Raw genomic sequence first — 18,338 nt, 5'->3', positions numbered from 1 at the left:
GCCCAAAATGGCTCAGTAGAATGGCAAAGGATCGCTTGGAGTGGAATGTCCGATTTCTCCTCAGATCATGCGGTTAAATCAAAACTGCCTAATTTACTCCTTATGCCTCATTGGATAATAAATTGGTGCATCGTTATCTCTGTCCAATAATTCTCCACGCACTTCACTAGAATTTTCCACAAAACACAGTTGTCATGTCGTTGATTGGCCCATGCTATTGACGTCTTCATCGGTTGGAATGTCAGGTAAGAAAAGTTACACTTTACGCTCCAGTCAGTGGCTCTATTGTTTTCTCCCACTCCAGGCAGCCTTGCACCTGTTAAGAATTACACTGTTGCATTCAACAAGAATGTCTCCTTGAGCAAGTCGAGTCTCATGAGAAAGAATTTACTACGGCTACACTCATAACTTCTGGAAAAGAACAGCTTTATGTCCTTCAGGAAAACAGCACAATGCACATTAGAAAAATGGAGTTTAATATGAGACCAGGCAGCTAGGCCCAGACCCTTGCTAAATTATGGCCTAATGATTGATGAGCAAACTCCTAATACATGACTCTAATTATGATATGCTACTATAAATTCAAACATTAGTACATAATTAATTCAGCATTAATAACTTTCATTAGTCTTCGTATACATTGGTAGCCACTCCCCGTGGACACATTTCATGTGCATTATTTTCCACATTAACACATTTTCTATGCAGCTCATCACACAATATATTGCAAGCTTTTCATGTTAATATTGCTTTTAAAAGACACACTCCAACTGTGCTGCGCTCTATTATGGATGTGAGTGCAGAAGCAAAGAGGCCATCAGGAGGTACACTGATCGTGTGCCACAAAAAAATGACACACAGTCAGTGTGCCCCTAGAGTGTTCCCCCAGATCCATGGGCCCTCTATACACTCTTCTGTAGGCAGGTGTAGTCATTTATTGTACCTGCCTGCAAGGGATCTCTTTCCCTTCTTTTAAGTGCAGGGGTGCTGCCTACACAGGGAAAGACAGAGCGACTGGTTCAAACTACTAAGGAGTATTCCCACAAAGGCAGCCCAAGTATGTGACTGCCCTCGGGGCAGCGGATTACTAGGAAGAGGGCAAACAGTTCCTGGTTGCGCCTGGCACACCTGTTTAAAGATGCGTTATTGGGCAAACAGTGAAAACTTTTATTTAATCACATCCAGTCTGATCACATCTGAACTATCAATCCAGGCTATTTTGGTCCTTTGTAGTAATTTGATACTTCGAGTAGGTGTTGTACTGAAGGTACTGCTTTACCTCATCATAGAAGCACCGGCCTTATATTAAGAATACCGTTAAGCGGCCACAGAAATGGGGATCAGGCACATGGGGGCGTGGCTCCGTAGGAGGGGTGGAGGTGGGGGGGGGGGGCGGTTGGGTGTTACAGTTGGATGCAAGTGTTTTCAGTTCGGTAATATGAAATGTCTGTCGGATTTCACCTGTGATTTTTATATGCCCTCACTGACAGAACACACACACTCTCCCTCGTCTGTGTTTTGAAGGCCTACAAAAATGTTGATTAGTTTGAAAAATATTGCATTTTAGTTACCCTAAAAATCCTCACTCCTCTCTCTTTTACACCACTCATGTCCCGTTTCTCATAAAATATGGTTTACCAGACGTCATAGCGTGATTGTTGGGACATCTGAAGCTCACCCTACCCCAAACAAGCTATGCCCCTGCAGATCAAAAACAAGATGTAGTTGATACTGCTCATAATATGTATTACTCTGTGACCGTGTAGTGCCGCTTTCTGATTCACTCTTTTTGGAAGTGTTTTTTACCCACAATCAGTTTTCTTATTGGATGTTAACCGACCAGAAAAACATTGACTAGCTTCTTTTCATGAGAAACGACTCTTTTCTTTTACATGGAATTCTCATTTCCCTAATGTGGTAAAATGACTCCGCGAAATAGCTGCGGCCAGACAACCGGAAATACATACTCCAGTAACAGAAGCAGTTAACCACTAAATTAAAACAGATGTTACTTTAATTCCTGAAATGTGTTCTAAGTGATTGCTTAACTAAGTATACATTTTAGTTATATAAGTGACATCACTTCTAGGTTGACTACAAAATAGCAAACTTACCCACACTAAAAATTTAGAAAATCTTTAAGAGAGCTCTACTAGTTTGTTGGTGAAAGAGTTGTAGCCCCTTAGATGAACTTTTTCCTAATTAATCCAGATGTTTTAGGCCCCCTCGAGGGCACATATTTTCCCACAGCCCATCAGAAATTTTCTGCCACATGTGTGCAATGCTTGCTGTTTACTCACCACTAACTAGACACATGAGGCCGAGATAGGATATAAAGCATGAGAAAAATCCTAAAATAGGCATAGGTCTTAAAATTTTAAAAATGATAATATCTAAAACTGACGCAATATATTTAGTTATTGAACACAAGTTGTGTTTTAAAGGCACTGAGCTCGATCGCATAAATTGGTTCTGGGCAAGATTGGACCAGTGTCGGGCAAATACAATTTTAAGGTCGACCACAGCAAGAAGTACATTTGCACTGACAGTACAAGTTAAACAAACACTCTTTGTTCCGGTTCAATGCGCAGTGCAGTTTCTAGGTCTCAGGCTTATTATCGCAAACCCTGGGGTGGCGCTCGCAACCACTATGATAAAACGTATTCTGCCTGCTGACTTTTTCTTTTTTAAGTAAATCTGGATTTAGCTTTAGGAAAGTTTCAGTAACTCGGTTTTTGTGGCAGAACTCAAAAATTATTTATGGAGGATAGGCCTTCTTCAATTTTCGATAAAGGTTGTTTAAAACCAAGGGTACACGTGCCTGTCTGTTCTGTCAAAAGTGTCAAAGGTTGTTTATATCACTTCCTGGAATGTCATTTGGGGATAGAACCTGCGTGATGCCTGTTCTGATTCCACAACGATTTTGATTAATTGGAGCCACTGTTATGGCTTCTTTGACATGTGCTCAAACATGGATCTGGAAACAAAGGTTCGACTACTGCCTACATGTTGCTTTTGCACATATCATAGATGCTTGAAAGTTATGGACCTTATTCAGAGAGGGGTACAAACCACTGTTGACTTGTTAATTTGATTAACAATCTGACAGGTTGCCTAAACACAAAGCTCTTGTTTGTGTTTAAACAAATTGTGATTACATGCAGCAGTATGTCAGTTAAATTAAATTAAAGAATTGACTAACAGGGGTTCATAATGTGACTTTTATAAATAATCTAGGGGTGAGGGGGGTGCATTTTCACAGCCGAAATGGCTTCAACCCATATATTAACTCCTCATGGTAAGTGAGGAATTATGCAAATACAAATCTCCCTAAATGTTTAAACAATTCTAAAAAAAAAGCGTGAGGCATTATCAAACTGTAATTTGAAAGCTTTTTGGCACCTTGGTGCCAGATCTGCTAGAAATAAGATTCAGAAAAAGCTACACTAATAGGAAGTGGGGGATTATTTTTCTGGTCTGTATAAAGTCCTGGGTCCTGATTTACTCTCCTTCATGCAAGGGAGTTCTCAGTGAAAAATTGCTTTGTTGTCTTACACCAAAGGCCAACAAAAGTGCAGTACCTGGTTTAGTAAGAGTCGTCTGCTGATGACGCCACTCAAGTTGTGCTTGCGCTATAGTTGTCTGTTCTTCATAACACAAACCCTCACTCACACTGTGCGAAGCGAGTCTGAACGGTCTAGCGTAGGCTTTGAACTGGAGGTAAACCCTCTAGGTAAACCCTCCAGTACAAGTTCCTACGTGTAGCAAAGATATCAAATATGTAAGATGTATGCTTCATGGTAAAGGACACTTTACATTCAGTCATGTCAGGCTATGTACCGCTTGACGTCTTGCCTGCACCTGTTTTTTATGCTTGAATTCGAGTCAAATATGCATCTCCCTATTTTAGTAAATCTGGATTTGATCCAAAACGTTAGTTTTTTTTTACAGTGCCTAACTCAGCCATGCCACTTGCATAAATTAGCAAAGTAATGGCTCAAAAGGATTTGGATAAAGGACCAGAGTCATTTTTCAGCTCCAATAGCTTTTAAAGATGAAAGTTGATTTGTCACTGTGGTCTGAGGCGGTTAATGGGGCTTCAAGATGCTTGGTATTGCTTAGTACCGCATGATCACAGGCATGACGCATAGTAAATCTGGACCTACCAACCTGATGAAGTATTGACAGAAATTAAACTTAATTTACACACCATAATAACAACTGATTTCACTGTGAATGAAGAAGAAATAGAGAAGTATTTTTCTAAGTATAAGGCAATATGGTTGCAAGGCCCAGATGCAATTACAATTATAGTATATTAATGCGCAGTTAGAGCTTGGACTAAAATTCAAGTAGTAGTCTTCAATACACACATGGTCACTAAAACATTTCCCATCCTGGAGCAGGAGTTTAGTTCTACTTGTGTAGGCCAAGCTTTCTCTAAGACATTAGGTCTCTGCAGTGAAGCCTATACTTAGTTATGGGGTGAAGGTGCATGAAAGTGGGATAGTGAGTGGGAAGGGGTGAGGGAGAAATGGAGGAGCAGGGCTGGGGGATATTTAAAAACAAGCACTGGCAAAGCCAATAGGTCTATAGAAGCTCTATTGGCTTTGACAATATGTTTTGCTTTGTTGTACATAAGTGTGGCTGTTGTAGAGCATGGCTAAAAGTTAGTGGTGTGGAGTGTTGTAGAGTTTAGTGGGGGAGTAGAATGTTGTAGAGTATAGTAGGGGGAGTAGAGTGTCACAGATTTGAGTGGGGAAGAGTAAAGTTCAATGGTTCAGTGGCAGAGTGTCATGGTGTGAAGAGGTGTGGGGTGAAATAGGGTGAAGTGGGTTGGAGTGGACTGAGGTAGTGGGGTGGATTGAATGGAGTGAGGTGGATTGGAGTGGGGTGGTTGCAAATGGGGTGAGGTGGATTGGAGTGAAGTGTTAGAACTGGGTTGGGTTAGATTGGATTGAGTTGGTTTTAAGGGGGGTGAATTGGCGTGGGGCGGATTAGAATGGACTGGAGTGGGGAGGGTTGGAATGGACTGCAGTGTGATGGATTGAATTTATTTTATTGGAATAGGGTGGACTGGAGTGGGTTGGACTGGACTAGAGTGGATTGTGGAGTGGATTAGACTGAAGTTGAGTGGATGAATTGGAATGGTGTGGATTGAATTGGGTAGAGTGGGGTGGATTGAAGTGAAGTGGGGTGGATTGGAGTGGGGTTGACTGGGCTTAATTGAGGTGAGTAGACTGGAGTGGGGTAGATTGGGGTGAGGTTGAGTGGATTGGATTAGGATGGAGTGGATTGAAGTGAGGTGAATTGGACTGGCATGAGGTGGATTGGACTGGATTAGACTGGAGTGGAGTGGATTGGACTGAAGTGGAATGGAGTCGGGTGGAATTGAGTGGATTGGAGTGGAATGGAGTGGGTGGAGTGGATTGAATTGAGTAGGGTGGACTGGTTTGGGTGGAATGTATTGGGGTGGATTGGACTGGGGTGGATTGAATTGGATTGAAGTGGACTGTATTGGGGTGGGATGGATTGTAGTGGGGTGGGGCGGATTGCAGTGGGATGAGGAGGATTGGAGGGGAATGGATTTTTGGAGGGGGATGGATTTTTGGAGTGGGCTGGATTGGATTGGAGTGGACTGGATTTGAGTAAGGTGGATTGTAGTGGATTTAACTGGAGTGGGGTGGACTGGACTGGAGTGGGCTGAATTGGATTAGAGTGGGGTGGATTGGAATGGAGTAGGGGCTTTGTTTGAGTGTAGTTGATTGGATTGAGGTGTATTTAATTGGTGTAAGGTGGATTGAATTGGTGTGGGGTGAAATGGATTGGTGTTGAATGGATTGATTTGGTGTGGGTATGGGTGGGTTGGATTAAGGTGGTTTGGAATGGGGTGGATTGGACAAGAGTGGGGTGAATTAAGGTACATTGTATTGCACTGGAGTGGGGTGGGTTAAGGTGGACTGGATTGGAGTGGGATGAACTGGAGTGGATTGGAGTGGGGTGGACTGAACGGGGTGATGTGTATTTGATTAGGGTAGAGTTTGATTGGGGTAGAGTGTGGTGGGTTGGAGTAGAGTGAAGTGGTATGGGATGGTTTGGAATAAAGAGGGGTGGAGTGAAATAGAGTGGGGTGGGCTGGAGTAGAGTGGGGTGGATTGAATTAGAGTGGGTAGGATTGAATTAGAGTGGGGTGGAGTGGATGGGGCGAAGTGGATTGAAGTGGGGTGGGCTTAAATGGGGTGAGGTGGACTCGGTGGGGTGGAATGGATTGGAGTGGGATGGATTGGATTGGTGTGGCGTGGGTTGAATTGGATTGAGGTGTTGTAAGGTGGATTGGAGTGAGCTGGAATACATTGAGAAAGGGAGGACTGGATTGGTGCAGGGTGAGATGGGTTGAGTGGGGTGAATTGGATTGGAGTAGGGTGGACTGGAGTGGGGTGGAGAAGAATGGAGGGGGTGAAGAGTAATGGAGTGAGGTGGATTGGATTGATTGGGTTGAATTGAGGGGTGGATTGGATTGGGGGAGGATTGGACTGGAGGGGAATGAATTGGATTGGAGTGGATTAGATTGGTGTGGAGTGCAGTAGATTAAAGTGGAGTGGGATGTATTGGATTGGAGTGTGGTGGATTAATGTGAACTGGATTTGACTGGGATGGTTTTAGGTGGATTGGACTGGAGTTGGCATGGACCAGTGAGAGGTGGGTGGATTGGAGTGGGTGGATTGGTTCAGAGTGGATTGGGGTGAGCTGGATTGGAGTGGGGTGGGTTGGACTGGAGTGGGGTGGAATGGGTTACATTGGAATGTGGTGGTTTGGAGTGGGGTAGATTGGAGTAGGGCAGATTGTTTCGTATTGGAGTGTGGCAGATAGTTTTGGAATGGAGCGGGCTGATTGTTTTGTATTGGAGTAGGCAGATTGTTTTGGATTGGAGTGGGACATATTGGAGTAGGGCAGATTGCTTTGGATTGGAGTGGGGCAGATTGTTTTGGATCGGAGTGGGGCAGATTGGAGTGGGGCACATTGCTTTGGATTGGAGTGGGCAGATTGTTTTGGAATGGTGTGGGGCAGATCATTTTGGAATGGAGTGGGGCTGATTGTTTTGGATTGGAGCAGGCAGTTTGTTTTGGATTGGAGTGGGGCATATTGGAGTAGGGCAGATTGCTCGGATTGGAGTGGGGCAGATTGGAGTGGGGCACATTGCTTTGGATTGGAGTGGGCAGATTGTTTTGGAATGGTGTGGGGCAGATTGAAGAGGTGACAGATTGTTTTGGATTGGAGTGGGGCTGATTGTTTTGGATTGAAGAGGAGTAGATTTGAGTGAGTTAGAATGCTTTGATTTACAGTGGCAGATTGTTTTGTATGGGAGTGGGGAGGTCGAAGTGGGGCAGAATTTTTGGTTTGTACTAGGACAGAAGGGAGTGAGGAAGGTTTTTTGGATTGTAGTGGGGCATATTGTTTTAGATTGGAGTAGAGCAGATGGTTTTGGATTGAAGTGGGGTAGACTGTTTTAGAATGGAATAGGACTGATTGTTTTGGATTGAAGTGAGGCAAATTGTTTTGGATTGGAGTCAGGCAGATTGGAGTGGGGTGGACTGGAGTTGGGTGAATTGAAGTGGGGCAGATTGGACTGGGGTGGGTTGTGGTGAGGTGGACTTATTGGAGTGGGTTCAATAGGAGTGGGGCGGATTGGATTGGAGTGGGGGCAGATTGTTTCGGATTGAAGTGGGTAGATTGTTTTGGATTGGAGTAGGGAAGGTTGGAGTGGGGGAGACTGCTTTAGATTAGAGTGGGGCAGATTGTTTTGGATTGGAGTGGGGCAGAAAAGAGTGAGACAACGTTGTTTTGGATTGGAGTGGGGCAGAGTGTTTTGGATTGAAGTGGGGCAGACTGTTTTAGAATGGAGTAGATTGATAGTTTAAGATTGGACTAGGACAGATTGGTGGCAACCTCATCATTGAATCCTAGTGCTGATACTTTTGTTGCTGCCCCTGTTGTTGCTAATCCAAATATTGAGTCATTTAACCCTCATTCACATCATCAGCAGAGTGAAAAGTTTTCTTTTGGGGTCGCTGACACTATGGCCCTCATTAGGAGTTTGGTGGGTGGAAAAGGCTGACTGCCAAACTCCTGCAGGTCAGGAGACCACCAGTGCGGTCTTCTTCCCGCTGGCCCTATTATGAGTTTCCTGCTGGCCTAGCGGGAAACGCACAACAACATTGATGCCGGCTTGTAAAATGGCTGGCGGCAATGCTGTTGTGTGTCGGGCGCCCCAGCAACCATCATGCAAATTACTGTCTGCAAAGTAGACAGCGATTTGTGCGGTGGGGCTGGCCAGGGGGGCCTCCGCACTGCCCATGCCAAGTGCATGGGCAGTGCAGGCCCCCCCGGGGCCACCGGCATCCCATCTCCACCAGCATTTACATGGTGGTCAAACCACCATGTAAACACCGGCGGAGAGAGGGGTCATAATCCCCAGGGCAGCTCTGCTTGCAGCGCTGCCATGGTGGATTGGGACCACCGGCACCACCAGACCGTCTGGCGGTCAAAAAGTGGCAGTGCCGGCGGTTTGACCGAGGATCTTTTGTCACAGTTGTAATGTCCCGATCACACCACCTCTTTGGCGGTGGTCCGACCGTGACCCTGGTGGTCTGGTGACAGCAAGGGTCAAAAGGAGGTCCTGTATGTCTTGATGTTATTGCATTATTCAAATCTGATTTTATTATGAACCACTCATTCCAATTATCTTGTTTTAGAGATATTGAAAATCTAAAGTTGATACAAAGTAAAGATATTTATTGTGTACATTTAGCACATGCCCTAGTATTGAAGACACTAGTTTGATTTTATTCTAAAGTTGGTGCAAATTAAATTTGATAAAAGTGTGATCAGCTGCAATGTAGAGGTTTAGACATAATCCCAGTGTGGAATGAAACGTCTTCCCCTAGTGGCCATGTTGCTTTTCCAGGTCTGCCATTGTGTGAGGGTTTGTTGAGCCTTATGCGTGATCAATCTACTTCCATTTTAAAAAATCTGAATGTTTTTATTTCAAATGGTGAGAGATAAGTAAAATACTTGGGGTCGGGTGATACACCCTCCTTCTCTCTTCAGGAGGAGGACGAACAGGAGAAATAGTGTTGGTTAGCTGAAGCATTAAATAGTACTCAGGCGAGGGCATACCCACCACTCTCTGGCCACTAGTAATCATTTTAGAGTGGTTTCCTGGAATGCAGCAGGAATTGTGAATTCAAATGAAAAATTAGATTTTCTAAGAACTCTGCGTGCTGATTTATTCTGCATCCAGGATACCTGGTGTACAGCTCATTTTTTTGTCCAGTTTATACTGTATTGTGCTGCAATGCGCGGCCCTCTAAAAAAGGTTGCACAAAAGGGGGAGTTGCCATTCTTTTGAGTAATAAGTTAAAATAGGAATATGAACATTTTTCTAGCCCTGTCTAATCTCTATCAGGTACTAAAGTTTAAGGCCCGTATTTATACTTTTTGACGCTAAATTGCGCTAACGCAGTCTAGCGTCAAAAAAATTAGCGCCGGCTAACGCCATTCTGAAGCACCATGCGGGCGCCGTATTTATAGAATGGCGTTAGCCGGCGTTAGCCGACCGGCGCTGTCTGGTGTGCATGAAAAAAAACCACGTACACCAGGCAGCGCCGGCGTAGGGGAAAATGGCGTATGGGCGTCTCAAAATGGGGCAAGTCAGGTTGAGGCAAAAAAATCGTCTTAACCCGATTTGCGCCATTTTTTTTTGGCGCCCATCCCCCATTAACATGACTCCTGTCTTAGCAAAGACAGGAGTCATGCCCCCTTGCCGAATGGCCATGCCCAGGGGACTTCTGTCCCCTGGGCATGGTCATTGGGCATAGTGGCATGTAGGGGGGCACAAATCAGGCCCCTCTATGCCACAAAAAAAAAGTAAAAAAAATACTTACCACAACTTACCTTTTCTTCCCTGAGATGGGTCCCTCCATCCTTGGGTGTCCTCCTGGGGTGGGCAAGGGTGGCAGGGGGTGTCCCTGGGGGCAGGGGAGGGCACCTCTGGGCTCATTCTGAGCCCACAGGTCCCTTAACGCCTGACCCAGGCGTTAAAAAGAGGCGCAAATGCGGGTTTTTTTGCCCCGCCCACTCCCGGGCGTCATTTTTGCCCGGGAGTATAAATACCACGCACATGCCTGGGAGTAATTTTTTAAGACGGGAACGCCTACCTTGCATCTCATTAACGCAAGGAAGGTGTTCACGCCAAAAAATGACGCTAACTCCATGAACTTTGGCGCTAGACGCGTCTAACGCCAAAGTATAAATATGGAGTTAGTTTTGCGTCGAAAAAAACGACGCAAATTCGGCGCAAACGGAGTATAAATATGCCCCTAAGCCTCTTGTAGAGGGTGGTAGAGGAGTTCCTCTGTTAGTGGTGAATGTATATATTCCTCCAGATAAGTGCAATGATAAAATTATAACTGATGTGTTTAATTTCATCACATCGATTGAGATGAATGAGAGAGAATGAGACGTGTTGTTAGTGGCTGACCTAAATTGTAAAATGCCTAATCACTCTATTACTTTATTTTGGGATGCAGAGAGGGGACCTGTTTTTAATATCCCCCTTTATTGTTTCCACCAATTGTTAGAACAGGCAAAAGGGGATATACTCTTTTAAACTGTATGAGGGAATATGGCTACATGATTCTAAACGGGAGATTTATTTTGGATTCACCAGCCCATTCTATTCATAAATCCCAGCGAGGAGGTTCCATAATTGATTGTTTTGTTGCTTCTTATACTGTAGCTCAATTTGCTGAGGATTTGATAGTTTTCGACTCCTCACTTAGTGATCATAAGATCCTTGCCCTCTCATTAAAGGTGAGCCTGTCAGCTGTAGATGCCTAGAACTGTGATGGCCTAGAAACTAATTTTAATAAGAATACAGGAAGAACTTGTTGGGTCCCTTAAAAAATAACTCATTTAAAAAAATGTCTTGAAAGGGCCTTTTTGTTTATTGATGATTGGAGTAGGGACACACTCTTTTGTTTCTCTGAGTTTATGGGCAATATAGTAAAGGGTAATCAGTCAGTATGCCCTAGGCCATCCTATAAGAGAACATGCCCTTCAGTGTTATTCTTGAATAAGATAATTAACAGGTTAACAAGCCAACAATGTATCACATTCTCAAAGGAAAGGGGTAGAATGATTTTGCTGTTAAAAAGGAGAAGAGGGCTGTTGAATGCAGGCATAAGAAAGGAGATTGTTGAGCGGAGATGGATTGATCTGTAAAATGCTGCTCTGTTAAAAAAATCTTGCAAATACTAAGTGATTATCTCTGAATGATGTGGATTGTGAAGTGTTCCTTCACCCCTCCGAGAGATGAGGCAACGTGGAGAGGTTATATTCTCTCCTTGTATGTGGAAAACGTTTATATCGATCTGGCAAAAAGGATATCTTGCGTGAGTGTAATGCTGATATTGACATCTATGGTCCTCTTCAGTAGTTGAGGTTGAGGCATTTATCGGGGCCCTGTGGGCCTCGGGAGCAATGGGCCCCGATGAGGTCCAAATCTCAGTGATTAGGCAGGAACCAACGCTTTGGGAAAAGATCCTACATCATGTATTTGATTATTGCTATTTAACTGCCATAGTGCCGTTGTCATGAGTTGGGAGTGTAATAATTCCTCTATATAAGCAGGGAGAGAGATCTGCCCCTGAAAATTATCTGCAAATGGCCATATTAGATGCTGTTGGTAAGGTTTTGCTAAAAGTTTATCAGGGCATCTGAAGACTGTGGCAGAGAGCCATTTGATCCTTCCGTTGGAACAGTCCGGCTTTGGGAAGGGTCATAATTCTCTAGATCTTAGCGTTGCAGTTAATAAATGAAAAATATGTAATGATTTGGGGTGCAATTGTCTATGCTGCCGTGATGGACTTTTGAACAGCCTTCGACAAAATGGATCACCTGATCTTGTGGAAGAAGCTACTCAACTTAGGCATGCCAGCTAATTTGTTACATTTTATAATGGACTTCCGTTCTTCCACATGGTGCAAGTTTTGATGTGTGGTGACCGGGTTTTTCAACTGAAATTTCAACAAAAAATGGATTACATTATGGGTGTCTATTGGCTCCGTTTTTGTTTTCATTGTATATTTATGATTTGCCAACTGACTTATCGAAAAGTGATGGTTTTGTGCTTAGTATTGGAGGACGTTCGGTGATCTGTTTGTTGTATGCAGATGACATTGTAGTCATTGATCTCACTTCGAAAGGACTGAATACTCATCTGGCAGTCCTTAACTGTTACGTTGACCAGCATCATTTGAAGATAAATGCCACAAAATCACATGTAGTGTATTGTTTAGGGAAAAACACATAAAAAAATATTTTTCATAGTTTGTGCGCCCCAAATGCTAGAGCAAGTAAAATCCTATTGGTTTTTGGGGAAAATTATGACAAGCTTCCTCAGTGATTCTGAGCATATATCAAATGACATGGGTAAGGCTTGATCTCAAGCATTGGGATTAGGGGAACTTTACAAGGCTGTTGACAGGTGTCACTTTGTTCACCTTCTGACAGTCTACCAAGCGGAGATCCCCGCCACATTGTTATATGTGGTGAAACTTACAAATGTAGCAGACTGAACAGAACTGAAGGGCAAATTTTAAGACGCTTGGTTTCCTGCAACACTCTGGCATCCACTGGGAGCTTAAGGTTGGAGTTTGGTATCAAGATGCCTAGCAGGGGTGATTTGGAGGGCCTTTTGTTTATTTCACAGTGATGCATCTTCGTTAAGGCACCTCAATTCTAAAGAGGTTTTTGTCACACAGAGAGAAAAATCACTGTTTTTCAGAATATTTTAATATGCTTTAGAATTGCTGAAGTTAGATCTCCTTACAATTCTTGTGTTATCACAACCACTGCTGAAAATGTGCTTAAAGGATGCCACATAGCGCAAAAGTTATCAGTCAGACCTAAAGCTTGGTAGCCAAAAGCAGAGATTGATGTTTTGATTAATTTCACTATTTTTTTAAAAATGCAACTTTATTTAACCATGGGGTGAGGCGTCTGTGTGTATTATTAAGATTGAATATACTGGCGTTAAAGGGTCTAACTCATAAATGGTGTGTCACTTCGAATGTCTGTGATTTGTGTCTAACTGATCTAGATCTAAAGCATGTCTTGTTTGTCCCACTTTGCTGCTACTGAGGAAAAAATTGTTGAAACCCCTCTTTATGAAATTTATGGTTCGTTCAGCAAGAGTATCCCTTGATTTACCATTTAACTCTCCAAACAAAATCTTCTGTTTTGGGATTTTAAAATTTTGGAAGGCATTTTAACATTTAAATTGATTGTTCTATAGAGTACAAGGGTTAGTATAATGTACTTTAGTCACAATCAACATTTTTAGAGCCTGATAGACTGTATACTGGAGAAGAAGGGCATATTGTTTTGGACTGGAATGGGGCAGAGGGTTTTAGACTGAAGTGTGACAGAGTGTTTTGGATTGAAGTGGGTCAGGGTATTTTGGAATGAAGTAGGGCAACTTAGTGTGGGAGGGTTGGGAGTATTGGAGTGTGATGAACTGGGTTGGAGTGGGAATGAGTGGATTGGAGTGCAGTGGGTTGGGCTGGAGTGTGGGAGACTGGAGTTGAGTGTGGCTGATTGGAGTGGGGCAGATTGTTCTGCAGTGGGGAAGATTGTTTTGGTTAGGAGTGGGTAGGGCAGATTGGAGCGAGGCAGATTGGTTTGGGGTAGGTTGTTTTTAGTGGGAGAGATTGTTGTGGATTGGAGTGGGGCATATTTTTTTGTATTGGAGTGGGGCAGATTGTTTTGGACTGGAACTGGAGTAGGGCAGATTGTTGTGGATTAGAGTGGGGCGGATTGCTCTGGACTGGAGTGAGGCACATTGTTTTAAATTGGAGTGGGGCAGCCTGGAGTGAGGCAGAATATTTTGCATTGGAATGTTTGGATTGAAGTGGGGCAGACTGTTTTGGAATGGAGCAGGCAGATTGTTTTCAATTGGAGTGGGACAGATTGGAGTGGGGCAGATTGTTTTGGATTGGAGTGAGAGTTTGTTTTGGATTGGAACAGCTCAGATTGTTTTGTATTGGGGTGGGGCGGATTGGAATGGGGTGGATTGGAGTGAGGCAGATGAGTTGTGGTGGATCATGGTGAGGTGGACTGGATTGGAGTGGGGCGGATTAGAGTGGGGCAGAGTAGATTGGAGGAGGATATGAGTGGAGCAGATTGTTTCAGATTGGAGTGAGCAGATTGTTTTAGATTAGAGAAGTAAAGATTGTTTTGGATTGGTGTGGGGCAGAATGTTTTGGAGTGGAGTGGGACAGCTTGTTTTGGAGTGAAATGGGGCATATTGGAGTGGGGCAGATTGCTTTGGATTGCAGTGGCAGATTGTGTTAGCTTGTAGTGGGGAGGTCGGAATGGGGCAGATTGTTTTAGTTTGTACTAGGACAGATTGGATTGAGGCAGATTGTTTTGGGTTGTAGTGGGGCTGATTTTTAGGATGAGCCTAGGCAGCGCATGCGCTCTCGCTTAGCGGCGTGTTGAGGATGGTTTGTGAGGTTCAGCTCCACCCAGTCATTGTGATTTGTTTCTGCCAATGTCCTTTAAAAATCCTTGCTTGCTACTGGGTAATCTTACTCTTTGTCCCACTTTTTTTCTTTTTTGTCTCCTCCCAGAAGATCAGACCAACAACTAACTAAATACACTGTTCACCATTTTAGGATGTGTTCAAGGACTACTTTGATCTTTCATCTGGAGCACTTGAGAGGAGTGCTCGTCTTTCTGAGCTCTGCTGTAAACAGGGCTGTAAATATTAATCTTACCTGGTCACATTTGCTGTGCATTCCAAGCCTTTCCTTCTTCCTCCATGGGAAAGCTCTCCTTACACACAGCTCCTCCTCCTGCCTTTCCATTTCAAGCAAGAGTAAAACACGCCTGTAAATCCTATCAAAGTGCCGCTTTCATGTTTCAACATCACACACCTTTTATTTGATTAGCACGGTGCACCACAGTTGCTCCTTCAGCACTCTGGAGTCCGGGTGATTATGTTTTTGTGCATTCCTTTGCTCCGATCGAGTGTGCACTTTACAGTGCCCCGGGGGCACCAGTAGGGACCGACTACAGTGCTTCTTTGTTGTCTCATACCACCGAGAGATCGCATGTGCGGTCCAAACACCGCCGGCCCTATTTGGAGTTCACTGCAGGGCCTTAACATTGCAGCCAGTTCGTAATCGAGCCAGCGGCAATGTGGCGGTGCGGCGGGCAGTGGAATGTGCGACGGGGTGGTGCATGGGGGCACCCCTTCTGCCAGCCTTTCCCTGGCAGTGGAACCACCATGAAAGGCTGGTGGTATGGGAACTCGTAATCCAGAGGGCAGCACTGTTTGCAGTGCTGCCCTTGTGGATTACAACCAGCTCATGGCAACCTGGCCGTGTCGGCGGTCGTAATGTGGAGGTTGGACCGCCATAAACTCAGCGGCCCGACCACCACCATGAGTCTGGTGGTCTCAAGACCACCAGACTCATAATGAGGGCCTAAGTCCTCAAAGCCATCTCCTGCTCTGACGTCAGCGATGCATCGGAGAGAAGGTATTTCTGTGTTGAAAGCAGTGAGGGAGTGCAGTGGTCCTCTCAGCTACTTGTTTTGTTTTGCCACACATCATGTCATTAGTCCACAAGAAATAATATATTTTATATTTTCTTTAATTTGGGTAGGGGTGGGGTAATATGGGGGGTGCACTTAGTACATGATAGTATTCTATTTTAAATTCTTGATGCATAGCTTGAGAAAGTCTTTCTCCTTTCTTACCTACAATCTTTAAACATAACTGTTGGTATCTCCGTGTCTTTTTGAGGCTCTTAATATTATATGTTGTTATGCCAGAAGGGGAAGTACAGTGACCGTGTCTTCTTGTAGGGGATACAGCACGCCTTGAATATGATGCAGTCTTGCAGCAGCAGCCACCAAGCATTTTTGCTGGTGGAGGATTTTTTTAACAAACAAGGAGAAACCAATGAGCCCCTGTTAGGTGGCACTGGTGAAAGGTCCTTTGCGGCTTATGCAAACCCGTCCAGCAGAAAATGAAGACTCACATGAAGGTATTATTTATTCACCTATGCCATTTTCGAACTATGGGATTTGTCAGGATGGGCCACCATGGGGCCTGAACCATTTCCATGGCTGCTTGTCCATCATTACTGTTTCCATAGTTTCCCGGCTGTATTGAACAGCGCAGTCTGCCCTGTGAGGCGGATGGATACCATGGTGTCCAGAACCAACCTTTGAGGGTCTTTACCTATAATTTGTCTGCTATTCAGTAGCCCAGTGATCACCTGAATGTTATATAGCTACTCCCAAAGATTTACTTGTTTTTAGAGATTTATTTGGATCAGAGTGGGGCATGCTGTTTTGGACTGGACTGGAGTGTGGCTGTTTGGAGTGGGGCAGATGGTTTTAGAGTGGGGCAGATTGTTTTGGATTGGATCAAGACAGATTGAAGTGAGGCACACTGTTTTGGGTTGGAGTGGGGCAGATTATTTTGGATTGGAGTGGGGCAGAATGCTTTGGATTGGAGTGGGGCAGATTGTTTTGGATTGCAGTAGGCTGATTGTTTTGGATTGGGGTGGAGCAGAGTTTTTTGGATTGGAGTGGGGCAGATTGTTTTGAATTGCTGTAATGGAGCGGGCAGTTGTTATGGATTGGAGTGGAGCAGATTGTTTTGGATTGGAGTGAGGCAGGTTGAAGTGGGGTGGGTTGGGAGGATTGGAGTGTGGTGGACTGGAGTGGATTGGGGTGAGTCATTTGGATTGGAGTCTGGCGGATTGGATTCGAGTGGGGCAGATTGGATTACTGCACAATTGTGTGTTAAGGCATAATTTCGAAAATTACACATAAGTAAGAAACAATGTTGCTTTGCGATCTTTAGAACAAGATAATAATCATCTTTTGGGAACAGCATCCATGAGACAAAACAGAACATGAGTGCAAAGTGAGAAAAGAAAGCTTGGAAATATAAAAAAGTTAAATATAGATAATACTACCTTTTGGGTTCATTTTTGTCCTGCTGGGCACGTTTTTGCAAGTCATGCTACTTCAGTTTGCAGGGCACTAGAAGAAAAAAAAACATGAGTGTTAATTGTGAAAAGAAGACTTGTCAAAATAAAAAAACGTTAACTATTGAAAATACAACTTTGCAGTTTTGTTTGTCCTGCTGGGCACATTTTTGCTACTCACACATCTTCTGTTTGCAGGGCATTAGAAGTTAAAAGAAGAAAATAGTACCACATTTATGGTGGGGGCAGTGGACGGGTACTGATTAAGTTGAATCAATCAGTGCTTGGTCCTTGCTCCTCGTACGGAAATGATGATATGGCCTTCAGTGACGAATTACGAGGATGTAAAGAAGAGTGCATTGCGAGCCACCAAATGGTAAGCCACGGGAAGGCACAAAACCCTTTTCTAACTACAAAAGCGTCTTGTTAGTGATACACATGTGCTAGTGCATGCACTCGCAGGCTCGACCCTAAAAACGTTGGCAGCACATCATTGGCTGAAGCAAACCTTGCAGCTACTTCTTTGGTTTCAGCTTTGTCAACCATGTCAGTTGTTGTAAACAACCACACTTTTCATTACAATATGGCTTACATAGGTTTACAAACTCTAACGTGTTAATATCTCCAACAATGTCCATGTGGCTACACTGAAAGTGACATCTACAGCTGGGTTAAACATATCTTCCATTTATCCAGTTGTGGTCTTGATGCTCCATTAGTTGGCAACTTGGCAGTGCAAAGGGGCAACTCAAATAGTCTGCCTATCAAGCTCAATTGAAAATTCTAGTGCACAGTACAAGGTGGCTTTCATCTAATTGTGATACAATAATTCCAGTTAAAGCAATGACTTTCAAAACTCTACTCTGAGAGCAAGTCACTGTTCCAGGTGTTTTGGGTAAGCCTCTGAGTTTTGCTGACACGTCGTTGTTCACCACTTAATTTTATTGGTGAAATTATATTTTTAAACAGCTATTTACCTGAATAAAAGAAGAAAAAAAAAAAACTGCAAGGGTATTGACAAATGTTATAACTAGCAAAGCTCTCAACTAGTCAAAGTTCTAATGACGGTCTTCTGACGCTGCAATCGCAGTCCTCTGCAAGTTTACCACTGAAAAGAACCACAAGCTATATTTTGGACAGTCACAAAAAGAAATGGGTAGGGGTTCAAGCTTAAAATGAGGAGAACAAATTATCAGCCGATGATAAAATTTTACATTTGCACCACTATAGCAAGATGTGAATTATGTTTTTAGCGGGACAGCACTCCTT

The sequence above is a fragment of the Pleurodeles waltl genome, chromosome 4_2, assembly GCF_031143425.1.
Source record: "Pleurodeles waltl isolate 20211129_DDA chromosome 4_2, aPleWal1.hap1.20221129, whole genome shotgun sequence".
Lineage (NCBI taxonomy): Eukaryota > Metazoa > Chordata > Amphibia > Caudata > Salamandridae > Pleurodeles > Pleurodeles waltl.
The sequence above is the reverse complement of the archived record's forward strand: the minus strand, read 5'-3'. Positions refer to the sequence as shown.